Raw genomic sequence first — 18,180 nt, forward strand, 5'->3', positions numbered from 1 at the left:
TCAAATAGCTTTTTGAATTGTTATAATCGCAAAAATGTCACTAAATTCGCAATATATCTTGTGAAAAAAGCAATTTATGAGGTAGGCAAAATCGCAATATTGAGATTGCTAAAATAGCGATTGATTTTAGTAAGTTCCGCAAAATAATTGGTAAACAGAGCAAAACCATACGCTAATTTGGCAAACATTTTGAAAATCTAGCAAAAGTTTTAGCCATAATAGCATAAACTAGTGATGTTAATTTCGCAAAAGTATAGTTTGCCATTTTCGCACAATAAAATTACCACTGTTGCAAATTGTTTTGTCGTTCTTGCCACGAGGGTGGGCATTTTCGCAAAAAAAGCAAATTGCAGAAATCGCAAACCATTTTTTGCCATTTTAGCAAATAATTTTAAATATTACAAAAATATTTATAAAATATTTTTAACATAATATTAAACAAATATTTTTAAACTAATATTTCTAAAATAATTTTAAAATATTTTTTGTTAAATATTGCAGCAACATATATTTTAAAATATTTTTGAAACATTTTTTTACTATACACATCAACATATTTTAACAATATTGTAAATTAAATATTTTGTAAACACTGCTAGAATATTCAAACAATATTTTTGCAAAAACATTCTGAAAATGTTGTCAAAAATGTTTTTTAAAATATTGAACAAATATTCAAAGAGTGTTTTTTCAACAATATTGCGACAATATTGTCTTGGAACATTGCGAAAATATTGCAGCAATATTTTGTGTTGGGCGGAAATTGCTCTTTCAAGTTTGTTGATCGTTCGAATTACACCAATCGAGAGTAAGAGTTCAAAGCACTTTTTAGACGCGATATCGACGAAAGCACCTGCACAAGAAATTCGATTGCGTGACGAAAGCAGGAATTTTTGCCGATTTCCAATCTCGCCCAGTTACGGTGTCAATGACACGCTAGTCGATATCGATAGTGTTTGGAAAGATGATACGAGCCTGGAGAGCACTGCACCTCTAAAACACTACAAGTTCGCCCAGCTCTGCGAACTGCGAATCGTGGGCTGGCCCGGTCCGTTTCAAGCATTGACGCAAAAAAAAAAAAAAAATTATAGCCTCGCTCGTACGCTATGGCGCCACAATGCACAAACGCGCCGAAAACGTTTCCACTCAGAATTTGCGTCAGGAGCAAGGTACGACATACTGTCAAAATTCGTCATTCACCACACGGAAAAAAAATTGCTGATTCAACAATTCAATTGCTAAAAACAGTGAGTGCAATGTTTCAACGCAGATTTTACAACAAAAAAATGCTACTTTAACCACATTGTAAACTAATTTAACCACAGGAGTGGTTAAAGTAGCATTTTTTTGTTGTAAAATCTACATTGAAACATTGCACTCACTGTTTTTAGCAATTGAATTGTTGCATCAGCAATTTTTTTTTCCGTGCAGGCAAAGGAACGTAACTAAGATTGGAAAGTTGTACCTAAAAATTCAATTTTTTATAAAATGTGACTGTCCCATTTGGGTCAAAAATTTTGCAGATTTTTAAGTGTCATCAGACAAAAAACCTGTGAAATTTTCAGACAAAAATGCCCCACAGTTTCTCAGTGAAAATGAAATGTGCGAGTGAAAATTTTGCAAGTGTAAAAGTTGCTATGCACCTTGGTTCAAAAAACGACAAATTTATCCATTTTTATCACCATTATCAGGAAAAGAGTCAGATAACAACTGGCAAGCCAGTCTTATCTACATTGAGTCATTTTAAAAGAGCCCATCTGTTTAGATGAAGAATTTAGTTTACAATTAAATTTAGTCGGTACAGGGTGGCTCTTTACAACAAGCACTACACAATGTAAAATTAAAACTGCAACAGACTCGATGGTGGTGTTTAGCAGATAAACCGTCTGTCCTTTGCCATTTTTTGCAGATATGACCATATTTCAAATCTATGTGTGTGTGGGAATTGCATCAAAAACTGAGTCATAGGTGGGTCATAACAGCAGAAGGTTTCCAAACACCTAAGTGGCCATAAATTGGAATTAGACAGCAATATTTACGTACTGTTGAAATTAGAGGGGATAGAAGATTTTTTGCAGATGTGTGACGTCAGAATAGGGTATAAAATTTGAATTTTCTCACCAACCTAGAGTGCGACACCACTCATGACGGTATATTTTTGGAAATCTGGAAGTAAGTTGTGAATCCGGAGCGAATAAAGTCATGAAACTGCGCAAGTGAAATCACCTCGGGGTAATACCTACTACAGTGTGGTGAAATTTACCCCACACCCTATCGGACATGATCAATCATTTAATTGTCTTTCTGCACACTTTCTTAAAGATCGGATACGGTCTAGCCTAGCATTCCTCTCCCAGATTTTTGACACAGCAGCTTCATCGCCTTAGCATTTGTAATGTTAGTTTTTGGTGTCTGTCACGAAAAATTAACGGTATAGCTTGGTAACGACTGGTAAGCTTGCCTAAAAACCGGTATTTTTACTATTTTTCAGGTAAGAATACCACTTTTATTGGTAATCGATTTCTCGCAACTTTGCCATTTTATCTTGGTAATTCTACCACAGTCGATAAAAAATATTGGCGTTTTTACCAAGGTCCAGTATAATTACCGAGAAAGTTCAATAATTTTACCGAGATTCTTAGTAAAATTACCAATTCCATAAATGGTAATTTTACCAAGAAGAAACTTGGATCAAATAGAACCCTGAATTCTTGGTAATTTTACCATTTTCTTAGTAAATACACCGAGATTTTTTTTTCAGTGTGCTCTCTCAGAGCACGGTATTCGAGCATGGATCCTCTTGGTGAGAGGCCAAGAGCGTTGACCACGAATTGAAGCAGACGTCTCACATTAACGGTTATCAGTCTGTTCGAGCATTCCACGGCCAATACAACGTTTGAAAAGCTATTTCCGGCGTTGCCGCGTTTAATCTCGAGCTATCAAATGAAGTGCGAGTCCTCTAGCAAGCGCCTGGATTTACGATCGCGGGTCGTATGGCTCCACCGAGCAATGAATCAAGCATTATTTTTAGCGGCGATGGTGCGAGAGCATCCAGTATTTATTTACTCAGCTCATAGACGCAGGGTAGTTTACAAATAAATCGATTTTCGCTTCCTCGTAACTAGTCCGGACAGTCGCGTAACTTTCAAGCCTGTCAAATAAATTTTTAAAGTTGAAAACTCTTTCCGGGGAATAGAAATAGAAGTTTTTGAGCGGAAGGTATGAAAGGAGGGCAGGACGGGAGGTAAACAGCGAGGGACCGGCGCAACGGAGAGAAGAAAACAAAACTGCGAGGGAGGCGAGGTATTACTAATTCACAGTAAGCAAGGAACAGGAATAGGAAAAATTTGAATTAATGCAATTAATATTTTAACTGCTGAAATTACCATTAGCTGGAGCGTCTACTCTCAGTATTTTTTACGAAAAAAATCGATCTTATACTGCTAAGTGCCGGTTAAATGTAAAGCAAATGACAGATGAGTACACAAAGCAAGTACGTAAGGTAAGAAGTACAAGATGAATTAAAAATGAAAAAAAAAAAAAAAAAAAACTAACTTTTTCATTCGTAATAACGCTCAGCAATCCGGGAGAGGGTATTTGAATAGTGAGTATAAATCCGCAAGAACAAAAAAATACGCTGCATCACTTGCTTAAATGTGTTCAAAACCATGAAAATTCGTAGTGCGTGGAGCTCCGTTAAAAACTGATAAAGCGGTTGAGGAACATGCTAAAACTAAGACAGCTATCTGCATACTGATTTTTTTTCCTATTTATTCATTTTCTCTTTTTTTTCAAAACCTTCGTTCACATAAACCGTGGAAATTTCGCTCATAAATATGCCAAAAACTAAATTTCAAACAATTTGACGCAATGTGCCCACTTCCAGATCTGAGGGGCTTAGAGGAAGAGGCGCAGTATTTGAGTAACACTGGTCTTAGATCGTATTCTGTGAAAAATTCGCTTCCAAATTCAAATTTTTAAGCATCAAAAAGTCAGTTTGAACTTTCTCGCCGCTACAAGAACCCGTGTAATTTCGAAGCTTCAAACACGTATTTCTCGAAACAGCAAAAACTGCACTTCTGCGCCTTGTCCTCCAATCCCCTCATTTTACCACAAGTCGTCACCTTCCGGCCGAAGTATCACAAGCGCCATGCGACATTTAAAAATTTCAGCCGCCACTTCATTTTTTACAGAGAAATTGCTCAATGAAGCTATCCGAAAAGTTCACTGAATTTTCCTCGCGCTGCCGATAAAATTCAGTGAAATTTTCAAACAGATTCAACCAACAATTTCTCTGTAACAAAAAATTAAATGGCGGCAGAAATTTTTAAACGTCGAATGGCGCTTGGGATACTTTGGGCGGAAGGTGACGAAGTATTATGTCAGAGGGTCCTGGCAGTGACAAACGAACGGTACGAGCGACACGTCCCTATCCGAACGGTAGGAGAAGAAGAGGAAGCTCTGAAAGTACACTTTCGCAATCGGGAGGTGAGAGCGTGAAGCTGCTCAGTGCTCACACCTTTCCGCGCTGAGCCGGAGGGTAGCGAGGGTTTCAGAGCAGCCCCGCGTTATCATAAAATGTGCGCAAAAACGGATACAAAGGGGTGCATGACCCACTAATTCCTCCCCTCGGCACTGCCAATTCTGTCTGGAATAAGAATCGAACGTACAATGCGCTGGCGGCGGAGTTCGTTGAACTGTTTTCGAGCAAAGTCGCCGTGCTTCCGAGGAAAGTGCAACTTTCAAAAACTTTCCAATGTGGTTGCGGTCGTTGAGGACGCCTTCAACTCAAAACACGTCACGGCGAAGACGCACACCGATGCGCGTTACTTTGCACTGAACTTGTAATTTGAAGTTTTTATCTGCGGACTCTCCTGCGAGATCAGTGATGGGGGAGGGGGAGGGGGCAAAAATAAATTATGAATAACTTTCATGTGAGCATGCCCAATAATTTTGCGAACTTCATAACAGCTGACTTATTCATAGGAAATCAATGGTTCATTAATATGTTTCATCTTAATTTTTCCCTTTTGATATAGGAAAAGCTTCCTCCTTAGCACACTGGAAAAAAAAACACATTGGATCTAGAGTCCAGACTCATAAAAACATCGACAAGAAAAAATACTCTTGATTCTATCGGACTTTTGCATAAGTCGAGAACCAAGTCTCTTAATTTAAACGGATTTCCTTTTGATTCAAGCAAAAAGCCGATTGAATCAAGAGTCCTTTTTCTTGTCAATGTTTTCAAGAGTCTGGAGTCTAGATCCAAGCGATTTTTTTTCCAGTGCAGAGATGTTAAGTTAGAATACGAAATTTGTAAGGAAATGAAACTTTTTTTGCAGTCTGTCCTTTCGTCCTCGTCTCTCTTTCATATTTTTAAACAGTTGAAACGCCCTCATCTCGCCTGCCCTCTTCTTTAAAATTTAATTTGACTTAAATGAACTTTCGTTGGACTTCATATGACTCAATTACATTTATTACTCCGTTACTACCCGAGAAGTGAAATCAAAACGTAAGTCAGGCCTGTGTATTTTTATTGTTAGATTATTTTCGTCCCACAATAGGCCAAGTCTCAAAGTGTGGAAGGTATTGAGCAGCGGAACTGTGTCTGAAATTTTCATACTTTTTTAGTTGTTATTATTATTGCGTCACAGAAGTTTCCAGAGCGCATCCTACACTCAGCAATTTTTGTTCTCACAGGTATTAGTTTCTGTAAAAACCGCAAAAATTCATTGTATTTTCGGTTTTTAATAATAATATTTCTAAGCTGTTAAGTAAATCTGCCCAATTCTCCTCAGCTTTTTATGAAAATAGTGCACGATGCATATTTCGCGGATATCCCTCATGAGTTTCAGCGTTTCTATACTTTACAGACTTTTTAACAATTTTTTTTCGTATATCACAGAAAATGGCGCCAAGAATGAAAAGTCACGGCTTGCGTGGCCCCCCGGTAGGCGCCAGAGTTTTGAAACCATTCCGTAGTTTTTTATCGAATTGGAAAGTTGCCGTGAAAAAAAAGAGAGAAAAAGCTGCTGTTAAAAAGCTCGCGTTGACGGGTACTGCCGACCGCCCGACGCTCAAATCGAACACGCTCGCAAAGTTCAATGAACTTTTTCACGAGCGTCGCTACTCACTACAGCGCTTCCTACGAAAACTTTCGCAAGCTCGTCGGCGCACACAGCTCTCACGGTTGCATTTTCGGGACACCAGTCATCAAGCGCGAATGCTTTTTCTGATACCCTTCGGGAATTTGTAGGGAACACTGCAAATTTAAAACGAAAATTCCGAAAATTCAATTAGTCCCAGGGCGGTGTTTCTCCATCAATTTGCGGCGACAAAAATGGAACAAACTGCCAAAATCTCGCCGGGAGAGTCGGGAGACGACGAAGGCCAGGTTTCCGGCGGCGAATTTGTTCGAAAATCTAAACTTAATACCAAAAATAACGGACAAAGACACTATGCTAAACGATTACATACCAGAGACCCCGCGTCGGCAGGGGAGGGGGGATGCGACAGTGGCCGGGAGGGGGCCATTCAGGCGGCGGACGCCAGGGGGGGCAAAGGGGGACGCCGAGTTCAGCGACCTACCCCAACTGCCCTCTCCCTCCGCCAGCCGGGGCCCCTCCCCCACGCCTAGAGAGCGAGAGAGACCGAGCTACAATTCGTATTATCGAGCTTGAGCACTTCGACTCCGCTGCCAACTTGAGCTGCAAAAAATCCGCGCATCTTAGACAATGCTACCTCTCGAAGCGAGGCGAAAATTAAAAATCGGAGGAAGCACAGGACAGCTTTTTAAAATGCCCACCAAACTACAATGAGTGAGGTTTCTTGATGGTGTTCTTCGAGTCTCCTGTTTACATGCTAAAATTCATATAATTAGATGTGGAAAAACATTTTTCAATATAGGAGAGAGGAAGAGTGAATGCAAAATTACGTATTTCGAACTTTTCGATTTCGTTTGGGCTCATGAGAGAGTTTCCACTTGATGTGAAGCAGGAATTTTCACGGGAAATGTATCTTGTTTAAGAGAAAAAAATTATTTGATGAATATATTATCTACAATTTGGATGGGAAATATAACCTCTGGGAATTAGGAATATACCTATGTATGGAGTATAATCCTGTCAAATTTAGAAATTCCGAGAAATTTTGTCGGCCAGAGGAGCTTCCTGGCTTAATTCGAAGATTAAAGATTTGGTTTGGTTTCTTTGGACTCACCAGTGGCAATCTTTTCTCTGTGCTACTTTTCTGGTCCTCAAACCGTATTTTTCTCTTTTTTAGTCCGTTTGAAAAGATGTTCATCTTCCGATTCATTTTTACGATGATTTGGTATTCAACAGTTGTACCTAGACTTGTGCTTTTCATTGTTAATATACAAACTCTGAAGTATGTGGTAATAAAAGTTAACACTGATTTTCATTCCTCATTTCTGGCACTCGTGACTGAGAAAATTAGTATGTGCAAGCAAAAACTGTATCGAATTTAAAATTAAATGCCTGCATATCTGAGTAATTTTAAACTAAAAAAAAAAAACACACACAAAAAAACTCGATTTCTGTCAATGAAAATAAGGCGTTCCTCGGTAATTGAAAACAATGCCGCGTTTAATTTAGCTAGATGCATGTTTTAACGTTTAGACATGGGTCACTGCTCTAAGGCATACGCAGATTTTTTTCTTCTTTTTCCTTTTGTTTAAAAACAAAAATAATTATGATGTAAACCGCCGATTTTATTTTCTCTTCAGGTGTGAATTTTTTTGCCAAGATTTCATCTTATTTTATTCCCGAGGATAAGGGAGTTTTTCGGGAAAATTGGCAAGATGGCGTAAGAAAATGCGCGAGCGGAGTGCGCGGAGCCGGGGCCCAGCGGCGGCTCGGGCCGACGCGGCTCTGCGCGGCAAGCCATGCGCGCCGCTGTGTAACTAACCTACCACAACTGTCAGTCGGATATTGTAGGTCAGTGGCATCCTTCGCTAGCAGAACGTGCTCAATTTCGACCATGCTCCAGGTCCTACCCCAAAATTTTCAAGTGATCCAGCCTCATCCACCGCTCAGGGAGGCCCTCTCGTTTCGGGGGACCATCCACCCTCGCCGCCCCTCCCTCAGCGCCCCCAAAAATCCGCCCCCAAGTCGCCCCGTTGCACTGCCCGCCGGGCTGCTCTTTCCCACTTTCGCTCCCCGGGATAAAATTAGACACTCGTTCGGTCCTCCAAAAAGTGCTTATTTTTCACCGCCTCGTCCGTGAACGTTTCAACCCCAGTGCAGTGCTTTTTCGAAAATGCAAAAAAATTGCATCGTCGGTTGTGGTTATCTCATCGTTCCCGGACGCATTTTTTGGATCTTTATCTGGCTGCGCAGTAGAACGGGACCTTTTTTCTCCTCGACTTCAGCTGTTGGAAGGTACGTATTCTGACGTTTTGGTGGAATTGTGTCATTTTTTGTGCGGAAAGTTGCGATTTTTTTTTTTGGCCGGTGGCGTCACTCACGCGAGGTACTCTGTGCGCCTCTCGAGAGGTCGTCGACTCCGCTTTGTGTTTTTGCTTGTACAGGGTGCTTCACCTCGTCCGGCCTCTGCCTTCCGCGTCGGCTCCCGACTCCCACATCATCAGCCCACCTCTTAGTCATCAGCTATCATCATCCGTCATGATTCCCTCAACTTTTCCAACTCAACACTTCTGTTCGAGTCGAATGCGTTATATTCTCTCATGAAGAACCATATTCTTAACATTTTCACTTTTATTCATGCGGTTTGAAATGATCGTTATGCCGAAGGCACTATGTATATCTCTCGTGAATCAGCCTATTAACTACTAAATGCGGAAAGAAGGATTTCAAGGGATCTATTTTCGATTTTCCTTAGAGCAAAACTTTCACAATTTTTAGGACTTCTTTACTTCTGCACTCCCCCCCCCCCCCCCGGTATAAATGTCTGTCTCTGCCACGAATTACTCCACCAGCTTTGAGAGACAATAGATTTTGTTTACTTTTGAATCATACTATCGTAATCATCTGCAGTTTCACATATCTCTAGAAAATATCATCAACAGAGTGACAAATTTTTATTCTCCAAGAGCCTATAAACTCCCAAGCATCTATCTGCTCCTTCCATCCGCCTCTCTCGCAACTTTCTCCTCGTCTTCTTTCAACTCCATCACGTTCCATCCAATACTTTTAAACCTTTAATGTCATATTTACAATTTCTTGTGAAATTTTTTTGTTTCATCAGCCCACCTCTTGATTGAAATGATTACTTTATGAAATTGTTTTGTCCAAATGTGTTTTCTCCCATGATCCTTCATCCCAAATACTTTCTATAGCTCTGAGTGTGATATGTTTTCACTCGCAGGAAGCGAATCAAGCATACGTCCGAAATCGTTTGGGAAGGTGAACTCAGCCACTATTGTATACAATGTATGTAAAATGTTCAGCCAGCCATGTCAGAAGCTCTCAACGGTTAGATCCCTTGGTTGTCACTTTCCAATTTGCGTCTTTCATATGCTTCGTCTATCTGTCAAACCGTTGCATTCATTCCAGAGGCGGATCCAGAAATTTGGCAACATTGTATTTTCTCCATTTAAACCTATAGAAATGTATCGATTCTTTGAGGGCTAAGTACTCCAACAAGAATCGATTATTTAGCATAGGTTTAAATGGAGGAAATCCGGTGTTGCCAAATTGCTGGATCCGCCTCTGATTCGTTCAATGAACGTGCTTTCATTTGACATTTTCTGATATGTTATTCTTTCGCCTATTCAGAGTTACTTACTTCCCATTTTTCTCGTTGAAACATTAAAATCTTATGTACTTGAAAGTGGAGGACTACCGCAGTACCTATGGTGAAATGTATTGGTTTTTTAAGGAGCCGAGCGGGGGGAGGGGGAGGGGCATCATGGGCTCAGGTTCCCCCCTCCCCCCACCCCATAACTCGAAATTTTCCACCAAAAAGATGTTTTTGCGATTTCTCCGAAAATTTTCCCTCAATGACCCCCACCCATCTCCCTCGTTCATCAAACATTTTTAACCTAAGAAGGAGGCTTTTTAATGTTGAGGTGAGCGATCTTCGAATTTCCGACTTTAGTCACCCGCCTTTGAGTTTTTTTTGTGTGTGATACATCATCAATGCTGAGGGCTTTACCTGAAATTCGAATAGTTATATTTTTACATTTGGTCAACGAAATTGGGATCGGTTCAATAGTACAAGTGCCAAAAGATCGCTTTTAGTTTTTTCTCTACTTCTTAAGGAACGAGGAACTGGATACAAAATGTTTGCATATTCATTTTTACTTTCTCCCTCCGTTTGCGGTAGAAAAAGAGGAGGGAAGGTCGAACCGAATAACAAAATTTGATCATTCTTATACTCCTCATAACTATATAATTTCTCCTCCCTCTCCCCCCCATCACCTGCGTCTTTCCTCTGTTAAAATGTCACCATATTCAAAATCACAAATTTAAATCATGAAAATTTCAACTTTAACGATGAAGTTCTCTAAATTGTTTGTTAACTAAAAATGTTTCGACAAATGCGAGGACTTAGAGACTTTGACCGGACTTCATTATGCAACAAATAACCGCGAGTAACCCCTATTTCTCGCTCATCTATAAACTCATTCATACATAAAGGGAACAAACTTATGGCACAAGTTTTGTTTCTAAAATGAGTTAGAAAGTGGTTTCTTGTTGCAAAGTGTTGTTCAAATAACTAACCCTCATATGATGGAGGATGCAACATATAAGCTTCGAAACGATTTTCACGCCTTTGACACTTCATTTCGTGCACTTCAGTGCATCGACGTGTAGCTACATTATACCGCAGCCATAATCTGTAATCATTTATTTCAATTATTTATCGCCTTGATAAAGGTGATTAATTGCATCGTTAGACGCCCCTCCATGGAAATTTGAGCTTAATAAAACCCCCTGTGCGGAATACAAATGCGATCGAATTACTGAAGAGGAGCAAGTGTGATTTTTTGCAAAGTGGTAAGAAGGGGCGTTCTCCGAGCCTTTATGCCAGGGTAATTTTTTCTGGAAACCGGCATCAGTGTTGATTTACACGACCGATGGCCTTGGGGCAATTTTAGATCACTGTGACATGCGCCATAGTGCGTGTACATCACGCTAGGCAGCGCTGTGCATGATGCGTGCAGGCACTTACAGGAGCACACAGTTGTCTCGTCAACGACCTATGGCAACTTGGATCAAACCTTCATGTACCCCCCCCCCCCTCCCCACCACCATGTAGCGTGTGTCCTCTCGGCACTTCTCTTCATTGTTCTACAGTACATAGTCATACTTTTAGAATAAGCTTGTAATTGTTAAAAATTTCACCATAGATTGTGTGCAATTTTTACCACTCGATTGAAGAACACACCGGTCTCGAGGCATGTCTGTATGCTTGTGGGCCCTTTTTGTATTTGGGTTTCACACACGGTCGTTGCTGCCGTTAAAAAAAAATTTAAGAAATAATGAATGCCTACATATACATGAAAAAAACCCTATACGGTGGAAAAGGGTTGAAAGTTAATTTGGGTATCACCATCATTTGTCAAAAATTAGTTCAGTGAGTTATCTGCCTTTATGATACCGAGATTAATCCCAAGATGACCTGAGGCGATATATGACTATAATCGCTATATTTTTCGGGGGGCAAAATCTCTGACCACATTTGAAAAACTTAGCGTTAAAAAAAGCCTTAGAGCCTGAAAAAGGTACCTAAGTAGTGCCTACTTGCCTGATGTTCAACTGTATGCGCTTCCCAGCAAATTTGATATAGCTAGCACTATACATGGTTATCCAGCGGTATTCGACGTTTCATTAACAATGCCAAGAAGCACGCAATGGCAGTTCGATCAGTAAACCAAACCCATGCGAGGCAAAACAACCCTGTGCAACAATACTGTACTCTTTTACGTATTGGTAGATAGACCCTTTCATAACATAAATTTGCAATGAATCGGTATTAGACGAAAATATCATCTGAAAGAAAGAGAGATACAATTTTAACGTGGCTCTATCGTGGAAATCCTGGGGGGAGACATAGTATACAATGATGTTACAAATGTATTTTTTATTTAATGACAGAAAGTACAACCAATAGAGAGAGCCGACATGTTTCATTTATCATAGACACCGCTTGAGCAACTGAAAATAGTCAAGCAGAGTCCATGATTGGGTACGTCAAATTAGACAACGCCCTTTGAAAAGTGGAAGGAGCCAGGGGAACCTGTAAAGATTGAGCAAGTCATTTGCCATTAGACTTGATGATAATATTGTGGGGCATCAATTCGGTAAGGTTACTCAAATTTGCAGAGAAACAGTACAGTAAAAATATAAATTGCGATGGGAAAACATTGAAAAAAAAAAATTGCACATTTAAACATTTGAAATTTCGAGACTTCCGCGCACGATTCTGCCACAAGTCATCACAAAGATTACGTTTCCACCCCACGGAGAAAAAAACTTCGTGCATAAGACCCAAAATTCAGGTCATTGGGATACCTGCAGTTTTCAGATCGTGCATCCGAAAGTTTGAGGTCCAGCTTCCGAAGTTTGGGTCACACATCTGAAGGACTTTCGTCATCGGTTGAAACTTATGGAGTCAACGGAGGTACCGAGATACTTTAGATGTGTGACCTAAACTTTGGAAGCTGGACCTCAAATTTTAGGATACACGATTGGAAAAATTTGTCAGAGATCCATTTGACCTGAACTTGAAGTCCCTGAATAGATCCATGAACGTTAATACCTGGTGCGTTGATTGTGATCACCATTAGTCTTAAGGGGATCAGCAAAGAGGATCAACTTGAACCAGGTTTACATACGCAATGAAAGTCGCCAGAAAGGGTTGAAATATCAATTTTTAGGTCAGGTTTGGTTAGGATAGTTTAGGTTAGGTTAGGTTAGGTGAGGTTAGGTTAGGTTAGGTTAGGTTAGGTTAGGTTAGGTTAGGTTAGGTGAGGTTAGGTTAGGTTAGGTGAGGTTAGGTGAGGTTAGGTTTCGTTACTTTCCTTATTTGATCGGATCAGCATACCAGGTATGTATACGAGTGTATGTACGGGTGGATTTTGAAAGTATCTCAGATATGAGCGTTCCGAAAGGGTGAAAGCAGGGAGTGACCCCGCGTTTTAAGGTCCCATGCCCAGGGACGAGGGCTGGAACCTGGTCAGGGACAGGAGTGGAGGGAGGAGTGCGCGGGTGTGGAATAATTGACACTCAATAGTCAACTCTCGGAACAACATGCACTTTTCGTCTGAAGAAAGTCTGCGGCGGCGGCGGCGGTCGGCGCGGCTCGGCGCGTCGGCTGCGTTGCGGGTCGCCATGACAACGCTTGTGTTCACCTGAGGGCATTCACACCAGTTCATACCGTCTCGCCGCGTAGATGCAACATCGCATCCCGCGATTGTTGCAATTCGCGATGCAGTTTCCCCGGTGCCCAGCTCGCACCTCGCGCCCCCCGTCCCCCGCCCTCCATCCCGCGACCCCCGCTCCCCGCTCTTCCATCGCGTTGGAGCGTTCACAGGGTGATTCGCGGAGCTCCGCTTTCTCGAGTATGGGATTCGGCACTCCTTGACATGAACATGCACGAATACATCGGGGAATACCTACATTTTGTGGGTGATTGGTGGCCGTTGTAACGCGACGCAGGGAATAAGAGGTCAGAGTTTGCGGGAAACATACCACGAAATGGAGATGTTGCATGTGTGAGGAATTTGCGATTTGACTATCGATTCATCTGTAAAAGTTCGCGAGAAACACGATGGTGCAACTGGCTTTCTCTGAAATCAACTCCCAAGCTCAAAAGAAGCTCTCAAGTTGAGGCCAAAATGGAGGGGATATCTCACGCTATCCACCTCTACATCAAGACGAACTCTCCATGCAAAGATAGGGAGCAAATACATTAGCAGTGATGTCGTGTTTTCAGTTTTTGAGTCCCCAAATGAAGTGGCAGCCCTGTCAATGTATTTGCTCCCTATCTTTGCATGGAGAGTTTGTCTTGATGTAGAGGTGGACTCTCAGGATAGCGTGGGATATCCCCTCCATTTTGGCCTCAACTTGAGAGCTTTTTTTGAGCTTGGGAGTTGATTTCAGAAAAACCAGAGGCACCATCGTGTTTCTCGCGAACTTTTGCATGGGAATCAACAGTCAAATCGCAAATTCCTCACGCATGCAACATCTCCATTCATCCTATAATATCTTCTTTTCATACGCAGAGAGTATACAGCTAAGTAAGTCTCCGTTATAAGGACAGTACTCTGCGCTCACGACCCCAGTTCTGTTCTTACAGCAGGAAAGTCCAGTAAGTAACATCCTCAGAGTCGCGGAAATTTGCGAGAGATTATGCAAAGAGAGTAGAAGAGAGTTGGTCCTTTCCAGATAAAGTGAACTTTGTGAGCATGCAACTATTTTAACTCTTGAGTGAGTTATATGGCCTATCCAACCAAATGAAGGCGCATCGCTGTCCTCTGTCTCATTCTTGGGAGTTTTCTTTGCGATGGTATCCAACAATCTTGCGAAAATACCTGCGTAAATTTTCATTTGCCGAGAGGCCCAGAGAAGACGAAAAAATAATCCGCAATTCCGTAAATACTCCTTCGTGTATAAAAAGGATTAACGTAACTCTACGTGAAGAAAGCTATACGAGGGTGATCGAAACAGAAGATTGTCTTAGTTTCGAGCCATATCGCTCCTCACGCATAAGTAAACCGATTCTTTCCTGATCTTTTTTGAGTGTTGGCATCGCACTGATTTAATGAGAAGCGTTATGACAAGTTTTCACCTTGCCATTCAACAAATAGGGAAACATTTAAAATGTCAGATTCGTGGTGAACAAAGTAACATCCCTTCCTACTAGACAATTTTGAGCCATTGAAACAAATTCATAATTTTGAAATCCGTTAAAATCGTAACTAATGACGGGATACTGATCAATGCGCATTGCTTTTACATATTTCAATTTCAATTCTCTCCTTCAACATAAAGAGGAAACTTTAAAAATGTTGACACTCTTTGATGATTGATAATAATTCAAAATACTGAAGTTCATTGAATTCTGACGGAAATGAGAGTTCTATTTTCCGGACGTCTCAGGAACACAACTGATTATGACACAGATTGTGTCAGGATGATGACATATTTTAATCGTGTCATTAATGATCGAATGAGTGAATGAGTGAATGAATGAATGAATAGATGAATGCAAGCATGAATGCATGAATGAAACATATATTCAAAATATCGAATTCTGTGAAATTCTTACGGTGTTAAGAACTCCATTTTGGAGACGACTCAGAATTGCAACATATTATGACACAGATTATGACAGGATTATGACATATTTTAATCGCGTCATTCATGATTGAATGAGTGGATGAATGGATGAATGCAGGCATGAACGCATGAATGAAACATAAAGTCAAAACATCGAATTCCATGAAACTCTTACGGTGTTAAGAACTCCATTTTGGAGACGACTCAGAGTTGTAACTGAAGGCGGGGCACTGATTCAATGCGACATATTTGAATCATGTCATTCATGAACGAATGATCGAAACACAAATTCAAAATATTGAATTCCGTGAAATTCTTCCGGTCTCAAGAATTTGATTTTCGGGACGGTAACTGATGACGGGACGTCTATCAACTCGTAAGACCCGGGAGAGGAGTGGGTACCGGGGCGCCCAGGCCGGTCTGACCAGTGACTGAAGCTCGGCGGGCTGGGCTCGGGCGATTTGCCGGCGCCAATCGATAGTGGCAGACTGAAATTTCAGCTCAAGTACGCAGGATTGAGACGCGACCGACCGCGCTGCGACTCACGCCCGACTCCGCGGCGCAGAGTGCAGACAGCCCGCTTCCGGCTTCCCCCGTCGCGCTCCAGTTGAGCTAGGCTCTGTCTGCCGGGCCCAATTTCGGGGGCCGATGCTCCCCTTAATTATTCACTCGCTCGCCGTGGCGTCCGCGGCGAAAACCTCGCAATTTTACCGAGCTTCCGGCTGGAAAGCTCCCTTTTTTTTAGTCATTGCTCATGCACCGAAGCGTGCAATAGTGGCATGAGGACGGAATTCCGACCGGCGCACAGTGGAGCAAGTCAATTAGAGAGGTCTGACATGGAATTTTTTACTGAGACTGCAAATTTTGATGTTTACTTCGTCACATTTTTCAAGGGGTGCTTTTGGAAGACAATGGAGATGTTGCATGTGTGAGAAATTTGCGATTTGAATGTTGATTCTTACGTAAAAGTTCGCGAGAAACACGATGGTGCCACTGGTTTGCTCTGAAATCAACTCCCAAGCTCAAAAAAAGCTCTCAAGTTGAGGCCAAAATGGAGGGGATATCCCACGCTGTCCTGAGAGTCCACCTCTACATCAAGACAAACTCTCCATGCAAAGATAGGGAGCAAATACATTGACAGGGCTGCCACTTTATTTGGGGACTCTAAAACTGAAAACACGGCATCACTGCTAGTGTATTTGCTCCCTATCTTTGCATGGAAAGTTCGTCTTGATGTAGAGGTGGACACTCAGGATAGCGTGGGATATCCCCTCCATTTTGGCCTCAACTTGAGAGCTATTTTTGAGCTTGGGAGTTGATTTCAGAGAAAACCAGTGGCACCATCGTGTTTCTCGCAAACTTTTACGTAAGAATCAATAGTCAAATCGCAAATTCCTCACACGTGCAACATCTCCATTAGAGAGGTCTGACATGGAATTTTTTACTAAAACTGCAAATTTTGATGTTTACTTCGTCACATTTTTCAAGAGGTGCTTTTAAAAGACAATTTTACGAGGAAACCGATGAAACCATATTGGAACCTCAAAGTTTTTTATAACGTAGTTATAAGCGTTTAAAGTTTTCAAATTTTGTCCGGCCTCTCCTGTTGACTCGATCCACTGTGCGGCGAGTTGAGATTTCCGATTTAACGATGGAGATGTAAATGTGAAATTTTGCGAGAAATACGGTGGTCTTACTGGTTTTTTTCACAACAGCCCCTTCCTCATCCCTGCGGGAATGATAATTGATGAGCAACTTGTTGAGCATAATTCGCGAAATAGTGTCGGATGAGAGTTTGACATACTGAAACCAGGCATAAGGACTGTCCAGTGTCCCATTGGCGGTTCTTGCCTCACCTAAAAATCGGTATTTTTAATGGATTTAAATGGAGGGACAACATGATTGCCAACTTGCTAAATCGCCACTGGAGTGCCCCAAGTGTAAACCACTCTACTTCAGGAATCTCTCCTGTGGGTTAAAATATGACTATTCTCTCTTCCATTAAGTTTTCTTCCATGAGTATTTCTAATCGTAGCTGTGGCTTCCCCAACTTTTTATGAAAATTGCAGTTTGTTTTTGGTTCTGACGACAAATATAAACCAAAACTTGTATATGTATATAAAACCTACCCCGCCCCAATGTCTTTTAGGACTGGATTCGTTAAAAAGGGATGATAGAAATGAATAAGGAAAAACTAAGTTGTATACCCCGAGAGACCCAAGGCCCCCTGAAATCCCCTTTCATCTTGAGATTGCCGTATTTTCGAAGCCATGGATGAATTCAGGGATAAATATTCCCAACACTTACCAATTTATCATGAGTTTTGGACTACGACTGTCCTCAAAATTCAGAAGAAAAACAATGATTCGTCCGAAAATTTTGAGGAGGCCGTAGCTCCAACTGGGGACACTTTTCTTGTATGATAATGATTTAAAAAACAAAAACCAAGAACTTTAAAAAGGAATGAAATCTTATTACGTTGACCCTTAGAATATGCTCCTAAAATCTGACGTCCTTTTACCATAGGACCCCCTGTATATTACAGTTAAAAGGGGCATAAATAAACTGAGCTTGAATGTTCATTTTTAAATTTTATTTCCTTCTTAATAGCGTAATACCGCAAACTGCACTCCAACATATGAAAATTATATTTTCAAATTCTCTCAAGGATTGACTTGACAGGCAGCTAATACATTCAACTTGACCTCCAAGGCGCGGAAAACCCTCCCCACTTCACCTTGCCCGTCAGTCATCGAAATCGCATTGAACTTGGAGGTTATTGACTGATAAAGAACAATCGAAAGGTGGGTCACCGATATCTGCAATGAACGGTTGAATTGCAAAGTACGCGAAATCCTCAAGATACCTTTTATCTGAAAGTGTGAGCATTATCGATTAAGCGCATCTCCTCCTC

At 41.2% G+C, this 18,180-nt stretch overlaps 1 long non-coding RNA gene across 1 annotated transcript in view; it reads right to left on the reverse strand.

Annotated features, from left to right (window-relative positions):
• LOC140224732 (uncharacterized) overlaps positions 1 to 16,657 on the reverse strand; it is a 38,923-nt gene extending 22,266 nt beyond the window's left edge. Inside the window, exon 1 of the long non-coding RNA XR_011899986.1 lies at positions 15,442 to 16,657. This is a non-coding gene — a long non-coding RNA (uncharacterized lncRNA). The remainder of the gene's footprint in view (positions 1 to 15,441) is intronic.
• Positions 16,658 to 18,180: the final 1,523 nt, after the last annotated feature.

Source organism: Bemisia tabaci, chromosome 6 (assembly GCF_918797505.1).
Source record: "Bemisia tabaci chromosome 6, PGI_BMITA_v3".
NCBI classification, from domain to species: domain Eukaryota; kingdom Metazoa; phylum Arthropoda; class Insecta; order Hemiptera; family Aleyrodidae; genus Bemisia; species Bemisia tabaci.